This window comes from Sinohyriopsis cumingii, chromosome 2 (assembly GCF_028554795.1).
Source record: "Sinohyriopsis cumingii isolate HCF-2022 chromosome 2, ASM2855479v2, whole genome shotgun sequence".
Classification (NCBI taxonomy): Eukaryota; Metazoa; Mollusca; class Bivalvia; order Unionida; family Unionidae; genus Sinohyriopsis; species Sinohyriopsis cumingii.
In genome coordinates this window covers 26,860,345-26,871,726 of record NC_142962.1, presented here as the reverse complement: position 1 = coordinate 26,871,726, position 11,382 = coordinate 26,860,345, and the positions used below count along the sequence as shown (strand labels likewise).

At 36.0% G+C, this 11,382-nt stretch overlaps 1 long non-coding RNA gene across 1 annotated transcript; it reads left to right on the top strand.

Moving 5' to 3' along the window:
• Positions 1-305: 305 nt before the first annotated feature.
• Positions 306-9,876, top strand: LOC149804514 (uncharacterized). Its single transcript, XR_016413941.1, has 3 exons — positions 306-441; positions 2,608-2,700; positions 9,642-9,876. It is a non-coding gene; the product is annotated as an uncharacterized LOC149804514 (long non-coding RNA).
• The last annotated feature ends 1,506 nt before the right edge of the window (positions 9,877-11,382 follow it).

The following is an 11,382-nucleotide window of genomic DNA, read 5'->3' as shown; positions in this document are numbered from 1 at the left end:
CAACAACAACAAATAGATCATAAAATGCATTCATTAAGTAACTTAAGGTCTCTCTAACTTTGATAACACACCATACCAAACATCTAGAGAGAGAGAGAGAGAGAGAGAGAGAGGCACTCGAAGTTGATCTGTTTTGTATTATGCTAGAAATTGCACACAGCATGATTAATTTTATCCATCTGTAACAGTACATTTTAAGGTCAGCGTCGTTAAATGTAGCTAAAAGTAGTAATTAGACACTCCGTTTTTAAGCATGTTTCCGTTCACGTATTAAGCTAATTTCCTCATTTGAATATAGCCCTAAAACACCCGTGGACGCGTTCTTTCGTCAGCCTGTATATAAATCGGTAGTCTGGCTTATTTAGTCTTATGTATTCCCAAGTCGAACGATGAAGCCAACCATGGGCATTGCGCTTTTCCTGGGTTTTGTATGCCTCTTAGGTAAGCATATATAATTGATTTAATATGAATTTATTTTAAAAGATGATCGTATTACCATTATCAGATACACACGTATGTTATATACGTCTGTACCATTATTTTTATTTTATTTCACGTGCAAATGTTGTGAGAAGAAAACAAATCTAAAATCGAGAGAAAATGCAAAGAGATGTTGGGCTTGCATTTCTCAAATTAATACCGGTATAAATTTATATTTGTATACTTCATAAACACTGTTTCAACAGTAGGCTTTCAATTCTATAGATCAATGTCAATTTCCACTGATTGGTCATTAGTGAGGTAAGAAAATGAGGAGAAAAAAGTATTAATAATTCCAGTTTCTAAATGAATTCAAACATTAAAACATGGTGCACAGTTTCATAGAAAGCCTTCTTGCATTCCCGTATTCCCTCTGTCTTTTTTTATGCTAGAAATTGCACACATTTCTCATTTATAATTTTTTCTTTCTTCTTTTTTTTTGGAGGGGAGCTCTCCTTTGATCTTTCCAGACCATTTCTCATTTATAAGGGACAAAATATGTGAAAATCGGAGGAGTGAGAGAGAAAAGAATTTGGACTCGATGAACCCTTGAAACTGAACTTACACAAAGTAACCTACACGAATATGGTTCGTCGTAACGATATGTATACATTTTCTATGGGATTTATCTACAGTGTTCACAATACAATGGTACAAAGTTGCAATAGCATGTCAAGATTGTACAGTACATTTCTTGGTTGGAAGGCACACAAATTCTAAAACAGGTTAAATATTAAAATATCCGAAGACCGCTCCCCCCTCCCCTACTTTCACTGTGTTGTTTGATCAGGCAGCAGTCTAATTGACCAACATAGAGACAGGGATTGACTGATAATAACAGAAATGTCTTTGTGGTATTTCTCTTCTCTCCACCCCCACCCCCAAACATCCTCTCTCTCTCTCTCTCTCTCTCTCTCTCTCGATTTATCGACCGTTCCGGTGGCCTAGTGGTTAGAGTGCCCGCCTCGGATGCGGGAGGTCGTGGGTTCGATCCCTGGCCGAGTCATATCAAACACCTATAAAAATGGTACGTACAGCTGCCTAGCTTGACGTTCAGCATTAAGAGGCTAGTGTTAGGACTGGTCGGCCTGGTGTCCGGATAATGTGACTGGGTGGGACATCATGCTACATGTCTGCGGCATGATTCCCCAGTGCTAGACATCACTATAAACTGCTACATTGCAGACATCGTAGCGATATGACTGAAAAGCTACGTTAAAAATCTATCTTATATCGATCGATCGATCATCGTATCAAGATACGATCATGAATCCAAGATAAAAACAGCGGATTTTATGCGACAATGTCTGAACCTATGAATTAAGGTAGGAGTTACTGTCAAAATAACCAACGGAATGGGGAACGAGAGAGAGAGAGAGAGAGAGAACAAAAATGTTATGGTTGGTTATTATTTTAAATAATGTTAAATAAAGCATAACTCTGTTTCAGTACACTCTCCGATTTTACTGTCTAAGAAGTTAACCATCCTGTGTTTGTAATGTATCTTATAATTTTTTAATCAATACGAATGAAAACAGAAGCTTAAAAGAGTGAACTTATTAATTTTCAAAGAGGAACGTGAATAGCCGCAAAAGGCAAAGAAATACATTTTGTAGCTGACACATTGTACAGAGACGTGAAGAGTTGATTTCCTCCATCAATACGCCATTATCTGTGTCAATCTTGACTCCGTTCAGAAGGCAAATATGTGTATTACGCTTTATATTTGATATACCATTCGTTTTATAATTAGTTCATTAAAAGGTAACTCGGCATACCCGGTTTCTTTTAACGAAAAATTTAGATATCTCGTATAGTACGCTGTATATTTGATATACCACTCGTTGTATAAACGCTTCATTGAAAGGAAACTCGGGAAGCCTCGTTTCTTTTAAGGAAAAAATTTGATATCTGATGGTATATCAATGATACAGCGTACATTCTCTCTCTCTCTCTCTCTCTCTCTCTCTCTCTCTCTCTCTCTCTATATATATATATATATATATATATATATATATATATATATATATATATATATATATATATATATATATATATAAATAATTCATTCATATCATTCATTCATTCATTCATTCATTCATTAAAGCTGATGCTTACTTATTTTAGCGGACAGTACATACTCCTGCAAAATATTGGACTGTCGTGGAACCTGCGCTTACGGCCAGGTAAAGGATTCCCGTGCATGTCCCACCTGTGAATGTAAGTAGTTTTTAATCTATATGTGTTAATGTTAAGGTTCATGCATGTTGGGGGTCATGTTGTGACATGTGCCATAATTACATCTTTATGAAGAATTATATTCGAACCTAGCTAAAAGGAAATACCTGTCATACATTTACTTTTATGGCGGTCCATTCCACCAAATTAGTTTAGAATTGAGACACGCTAGGAAGAGAAATGAGACACCAGCAGCAGAAATGAGTCCCTAGTAAGCAGAAATGAGTCACTAGTAAGAGAAATGCATCACGAGTAAGCTGTCATCTTTATTAAACTGCCAATGTTCTTACTTTCCTTGACTGTATATCCACATGTAATGGGACGTCTGCAAAATGCCGTTTCCGCCTGACTACATATTCGCAAACACAGAATTAATATAAATTTCCAAAAGTTTCGCTTTAGCTAAATTTTTTACTACCATTACAAGTTTTATCCAACAAAAAACATGAAAAATAAAGATACCCACTGGAATGGCGTAGCTAAAAATTATTCACATTGAATTTTGCATGTATTTCTGTGAATCTAGTTAGTTTAAACTCTTCTAAAACAAAGGGTAATAACGGATTACGGAAAACTTAATAAAATTAAACTTAGTCATTGGTGCACATTTGAAAGGAATAAGGTGTATCGTTTCCAAATCTAGTTCTTGATTCTAAAGAAAAGCCTCCAATTTTCAGTTAACAAAGTCTATATAATTTTTATACAAGTTTCTTCTTTAATGGAAACCGTTTTATTTTTACTTTCAAAGATACAAAAATCTATCTATGTATATATTAAAAATGAGGACACAAGAACATGACATTTTATGAAGTCTTGGTTGCCATTATCAAGTTTCAAATTTAATTAGTCACAAGATAACAAAATTATTTTATAAATAGCCCTTGTTTCTCTGATCCCTTTATTTATCCATTTTTCAAAATATAAGTAATTTTATTAAGCAGATATTTATATATGGTTAACTATTTTACACTACAACAATAATGTCTAACATTTAAGAAATAGACTTCAAGATGTAGAAAGTCGAAAGATTGTGTTAATTTAGCGATAGCGAAAGTATCGTCTCATTTTCAAAAACTGTGAAATATCTCAAGAACTCTGCTTAATAAAATTACCTTATATTTGGAAAATGGAACCGTCTTCAAAACTGAAGGAGTCTTCAAAGCATCCTCTCAAGTTCAAGAATTTTTAAAGGTTGTACGAACCATAAATAAATACGAGAAGCAGTCAATAGTTTCTATCATTGATGGCTAACAGTAAACTTATTTTAAATTCATTGGTGCCATAAATATTGAATCAGTAGTTGAAATTATGTTGATGAATTTAGAACAATGTTCTCTGCTAAAACAAACTGTATTAAAGACAGCAGGCTGTTTTCTTCCTAGCTTTATTTTTTCTGACACTAAAATCACGTACGCGTCTTCGTTACATATCACTGAGCTTACAATGGCTTCAATAAACTACATAGCTCACAAAATATGACGTCGGCAAAGCTAAGTCACAACATTTCATACTTATTACCCTGGAGTTACATCTTTCCAAGGACGGGAAGCTGTTAAAATGAAGTTTGTTCTACTGGTGGACTTCAATCAGGCATTTATTAAAGTTATGGCTACTTTTTAAAAAGAGACGGCGGATGAAGACTGAAGATTACTCAAGATGAGCTTGTCATCTGGGGTTTATTGTTAGGATCATTTCCATAGAAATAAATAAATATATAGCAATAGAAATATAGCAATTAGTCCTCATCTTACTCAGAAAGCAACGAACCAAGTTTTTTCTTTTCATTTTATTTTCCGAAGGGGGGGGGGGGCTTAGGATGTTCTAAAACAAATTTTCGGCCCACAAACAGCTTTAAAATATGTCTTGCTCTGATTGATAGGAAAATACGAAATAGTCGGACACAACACGTTTTAGAAGCTCAAATAAGTAGTAAAAATATAATAACATGTGACAGAGATCACTCAGGTAGCTGACATCTACCTAAAAGCCAAATGGAAGAGCAAAGCCGTGGAACCGAAGGATAATTTATATTGTAATTTCCTCCAGTGGCATAGATTTATATATACTAGACAATTGTTTAAATGTTTTTCTATTTTTTGATGTTTTCATCCAGTTTGAATTGCATATCAGCATCATTTGTCCAACATTCACACACACACACACACACACACACACACACACAACATTCGAAATGTGATCAAAATTGGGACTACCAAACTTGGGAAGCTGGAAATATGTCTCCAGTCGGGTGACCAAAACTGACCAAGATTTTGTAGGTAAAAAGTATTTTTTTAAAAATGTTTTCTTTCCGGTTGCTAAGGACGCTGACACAGATCTGGTACAGCATGTCCTTAGAATTGTTCTTAGCAAATTAAACAAAAGTTACTTCAACCATTCATGAGAAAAGTTAAAAATATACTTTCCCTACAGTTGTAATGGAAACTATCAATTCGATACATCTTTAACACAGCAATCAGCATGTCGAATTATACCCAGTATGACCAAAACTGTTTCAACTTATCTTGAGATGTTGAAAATAGGCTTACTACCAAGATGCCAAGAAGCCATACTGTTTCTGGAAAGGTGGACAGATAGATGTTGAACATAAATTTCATAAAGCCTACCCTAACAAACATTGTTACGAAGTTCGTTCAAAATTAAACAATGATTTGGATGTATACCGAATTTATGAGGGATGCATACCAAAAGACATCCTTTATGGCGAAATGGTCTCTGTTTAAAAGCCATCAGGTCTCACACCTTCATACACGCGTGCAATATTACAAATCAAGGTGCTGGACATCGATTTGAACAGCTGGGCAACATTTGCTCAGGACAGCAATCACTGGAAGCACGTGTTCGACCAAGGACTTTAGGGATGCAAAATAAAACAATCGCTACTACTAGAGAGTTCAAGAGCCCCTAGATAAGACAAGACACAGCAGCATGTGGGGACTCAAGTGGGTCTATTCAGCCACAACAAACGCTGTTCGTCAATTAACTTCCTCAGAACGCAAATCCATTGTCTTCAGAGACTAAATTATGCCGACGATAGAAGTTAAAGATAATCTGATTAAAGTTAAGATCAATTTCTCAATAATTAGGTTTGACACACATCGATAACAGTTCTTGTTCTTGTGATTTGGATGACAAAACACCTATATTATAATTAACTTCATCGGAGAAATATAATTTGCAAACTGGGGAATACGCATAGTAAATCAGGGGACAAGTTCGTAATTGATATTATGAATGGCCACAGCTTAGAAGAAATTGTCGAATTCCTAACTAGTGATAGGCCTCATTAACAGGCAAATTTTCAGACTCTCATCCATTTAGTTTATTGTCCATGATATTGCCATTTGTACCCTATTGATACACGTACACCCAAAAACAAAACCGTCGAAGCTTATATTTGTTTTATAAAGAACATCTTGATTCAGAGTGATCCGAATCTAGTGCCTTAGGTAGGTAAGTTAAATTAACGTCGATTTCGCCCGTTATGTCATGTTCAACGGTTTATTCCAGCACAGCTGGATGTTTAATTACTCCTGGGGGAAGGAATTGGTGCCTCATCCCCTTCTAGTGCCTTTGTAAAATTCTAATATTTTAAGTGCTGTTAAAAACAAAAGAGATAGAGACAAATTTGAAAAATATATATAAAAAATTCTAACTACAGCTGAAAAGACTTTTTTAAAAAAATGAATAGGTCATTTGCGGTGTCGATATCCTGTATAAAAACAAAATTATAAAAATAGTTCAGAGAAATAACAAAACCCATTCTTAAGCTAAGCGTACCGTCAAGACAAAAATAATGTGTGTGTGTGTGATTTGGATTGTTAACAGATGTTCAGTCATATCGCTACGATGTCTGCAGTGTGGCAGTTTATAGTGATGTCTAGCACTGGGGCATCATGCCGCAGACATATAGCATGATGTCCCACCCAGTCACATTATCCTGACGCCAGGCCGACCAGTTCAAACAATAACATATTAATGCTGAGCGCCTAGCAAGGCAGCTGTTAGTACCATTTCTATGTCTTTGGTATGACTCGGCAGGGGTTCGAACCCGCCGACATCACACGTCCGAAGCAGACGCTCTAAGCACTAAGCCACCAAAACGGAAACATAAATAACAAGATAGAAACCGTTAAAAGCTAAATTTAAAGAACATGTATAAAAAATGCACGTAAAAAATACGTCACTAATATAATTGGAATCCTAACCTAATATTCGAAATAAGGCTGGAAACACATCAACAACCAGACAAAATGGTCTCCATAATTATTCGCCATTTTTTTAGTTATAAAAATAGAAGTAGATGCAATGAAAGATGAAACACTAAACATCCAATTCTGCAATGTTTTTCCACACTCCACTGACATGGCTTCATCGTGCATCTATCAAATAGCACCAACAATGAATAATGTTGTTGTTGTTGTCCTAGGGTTTAACGCCATTTTCAGCACAAGATAGGCTATACATGGCGGCCAGTATAACTGGTGGAGGAAGAACCCTGGAAAACCCAGGGAAGAACCACCGACCCACGAGAAGCTACTGGCAGGCTTTCCCACGTACCTACGCTAGCCGAGCCTTGGACTCGAACACACGTAGACAGAGGTGAGATGGCAGTGATCCGGAACGGTGAGCGCTATAGACCACTCGGCCACTCGGGGCCCCTAATGAATAATGTAGATGTACTGTGCTTAGGATAGGAGTTCCATGTTGCTCCACGGTATAAAGCTTATCGTTCTGATTGTACATTTTTGAGAAACTATCTTCAGAATTAACCTATCAAATCAATAAACACCTTTCAGTGGGTTGACCTGAATCAGATCACTAAACACCTTTCAGTGGGTTGACCTGAATCAAATCACTAAACACCTTTTAGTGGGTTGACCTAAATCAGATCACTAAACACCTTTCAGTGGGTTGACCTGAATCAGATCACTAAACACCTTTCAGTGGGTTGACCTGAATCAGATCACTAAACACCTTTCTTTGGTTTGACCTGAATCGGATCACTAAACACCTTTTAGTAGGTTGACCTGAATCAGATCACTAAACACCTTTCAATGGGTTGACCTGAATCAGATCACTAAACACCTTTTAGTGGGTTGACCTAAATCAGACAACATAACACCTTTCTTTGGGTTGACCTGAATCAGATCACTAAACACCTTTTAGTGGGTTGACCTAAATCAGATCAGTAAACACCTTTCTTTTGGTTGATCTGAATCAGATCACTAAACACCTTTTAGTGGGTTGACCTAAAACAGATCACTAAACACCTTTGAGTGGTTTGACCTAAATAAGATCACTAAACACCTTTTAGTGGGTTGACCTAAATCAGATCAGTAAACACCTTTCTTTTGGTTGACCTGAATCAGATCACTAAACACCTTTTAGTGGGTTGACCTAAAACAGATCACTAAACTCCTTTGAGTGGTTTGACCTAAATAAGATCACTAAACACCTTTCAGTGGGTTTACCTCAATCAGATTACTAATCACCTTTCAGTGGGTTTACCTCAATCAGATTACTAATCACCTTTCAGTGGGTTTACCTCAATCAGATTACTAATCACCTTTCAGTGGGTTTACCTCAATCAGATTACTTATCACCTTTCTTTGCGTTGATCAGATCACTAAACACATTTCAGTGGGTTGACCTAGATCAAATCACTAAACACCTTTGAGTGGGTTGACCTAAATCAGACAACTAAGCACCTTTCAACAATGCTCGGACATCTGCACTATCCCAAATGATCAGATTCTAGTAAATATATGCTCTGAAAAGGTGATCGCACAATGACTAGTAATTACTGTTCAATAGGGTAATAAGTTCACATCACTAGACAAAATTACTTTTTGTTTTGAGAGCAATATGTCGTGGTAAATGGTTCAAATCTGGATGGTTCGATGTAGCTTCTGTAGTACCATACGGCACAGTACTTGGACCAGTGCTTTTCTCCTTGTACATCTTTGACATCATGGCTGGATTCCTTTTTGGAAATGTGTCTCTTACAGATGACTGTATATGATACATATGAATCAAACTTCAGAAGGATACTAATCTAATACAAAATGAAATTAATAAACTAGGACAATGGGCACAACAATCTGGCATGTGATTCCCTATAAAGAAATGCAAACTAATACAAATGACAAGAAAGAAGTGCAATAAACCAGCATGTCTTATTTATTGGACCGTATATCTTTAGAAAACTTCATGAAAATCAAATATTTAGGGTTACAATTACTAATATTCTGAAGTGGAACCGTGAAATTAAAACATTATTTAAAAAATCGGACCACTAAACATCTTTCAGAGGGCTGACCCAAATCAAATCACTGAACACGTTTCAGGGGTTGACCTAAATCGGATCACTAAACACCTTTCAGAGGGCTGATCTAAATCAGATCACTAAACCCGTTTCAGTGGGTTGACCAAAATCAGATTACTACACACCTTTCAGAAGGCTGATCTAAATCAGATATCTAAACACCTTTCAGAGGGCTGACCTAAATCAAACCACTAAACACGTTTAAGTGGGTTGACCAAAATCAGATATCTAAACACCTTTCAGAGGGCTGACCTAAATCAAACCACTAAACACGTTTAAGTGGGTTGACCAAAATCAGATCTCTAAACACTTTTCAGAGGGCTGACCTAAATCAAACCACTAAACACCTTTGGGCAAAAAAGTTTAAAATTGTTTTTAAGAATTCCATGAATAATCTAAAGTAATGTAATCAAATTGATTATTTTACCTAGTTTTAATTATAAGTAACCTTTATGACACAAAATACAAATGTTGTTCATGGGGATGATTACAATTATATAAGACTTGTATTATGTTAGACATTCTACCATGCTACTTTCAGTCTTAAAATGTAAGCACAATATTTACTTTTTTTCAGGCTGTCAGTCTATACGATGTCCTCAATTCTGCTGGATGCGGCGTTTAGTTGTAGCACGTGATTACAATGGCTGCATCACCTGCAAGTGTATATGGACACTACGATGATGCCATCTGTCTTTCAAGACTGAATTACCTCAGAAAATGGCTTCTGCATCTCAACTGATCATAATAAACCTTAATTGTCATGGCAGTTGTCAACGAATTTAGAATTAAATGCGATATTCTGTGCTGTCTTTGATATTCCATGTTGTCTTTATATCCATATAAACAAGCTAAACATGTATAAATTACCATTCGAAAGGAATACAGTGAAATATTACATACAGGTTACAGAAGCGGACACAACATATGTCAGTCTGTGTATCGATACATTTGTCTGTCTAGGTTCCACTTCATTACTCCAACTCTTGCTGGTGACACCGATATCAATAGAAATCCCAAAAAGCTTGTAGAAATTAAAATCAGAAAAAGACTCACTAATCAGTTTGGAATAAATTTGGAAAATATGTTTTGTGTGAATTTGTTTGAAATACAAATGGAAAGCATGCAATAGTCATTACATTTTCCCCACCTAAATGTTAACTTCAGTGCAGGTTTAATCTGACATACGTGTGATGGTTCAGGATCTTTCCTACCTGGTTGTTATTTTTGTATGTTTAAGACCGTGCAAATAATTCTAAGAGCTTGATCACACTGAATGATGTTCTATTAAATCAAGGGTAATATGAGATATAACATGTCAGCAAATTTATATCCATATTATAATTTACACGTGACCTAAAAGATTTTATTATTTTACACTTAATATAGCTCTGACTGGCCCAAAAGATTTTATAATTTTACACTTAACAGAGTTTTGATTGGTCCAAAGGATTTGATTATTCAACACTTAACAGAGCTCTGATTGGTCTGAAAGATTTTATTAGGGGACAGCCATTAATTATGTCAACAATTTTTAGGCAATTTTTTACCACCCCCTTCCACCTTGTCAACAACTGTCAAACTTTCAGTGACCCCCCTAATAAAATTGTACCCCCCCCCAACTAACAATATTTTATACGGCTGGCTTTTATGCTAAAAATAGAATTATGGAAATTAAAAGGTCTACAAATAAATTTTAATACATATTTTTACTTGTTTAACATATTTAAAATTGACTATAAAATTTGAATTCAGGAAAAAATCGAGAGTTTATATTCTAGCGTCTATCATCTTCCCATGGGGAAGCCAAATGTTCCTCAATTGTTATAATGGGCATAGTGGCTGATTCATTAATTTCTTGTGGAACCGATACACCCGACAAGTCAACATCATCTTCATCTAACCATTCTGCACTTAACATCTCTCCATGAGCAATAATTGCCATCAGCTCTCTCTCTCTTCTTTTGGCAGCCACTCGTATTGGCCGAATTCCTTGCAGTTGAGGAGCATGTGGTAATTGCCAAGGCCCAAGATCGCGTTGTTGGTGCTGTTGAACATGCTTCTTCAACATAACTTGTGAAGTAACATAGAGGTGACATATTTTGCCAATAAAAACAAAATATGATTATGCAAGAATATGACTTCCTTGGCAAGAGCTCAACCGGTTTAGGATTAAACTGGTGGGCTGTTGACGGGCGAGCGAGTGTGTGCCATACCAATGCACCGACTAATTTCCTATTTTTTGATTTATTAAATTTATTGTAAAAAATAACATTGTTGACGTCAATTTATCTTGAACTGGACCCCCCTCCTCATGT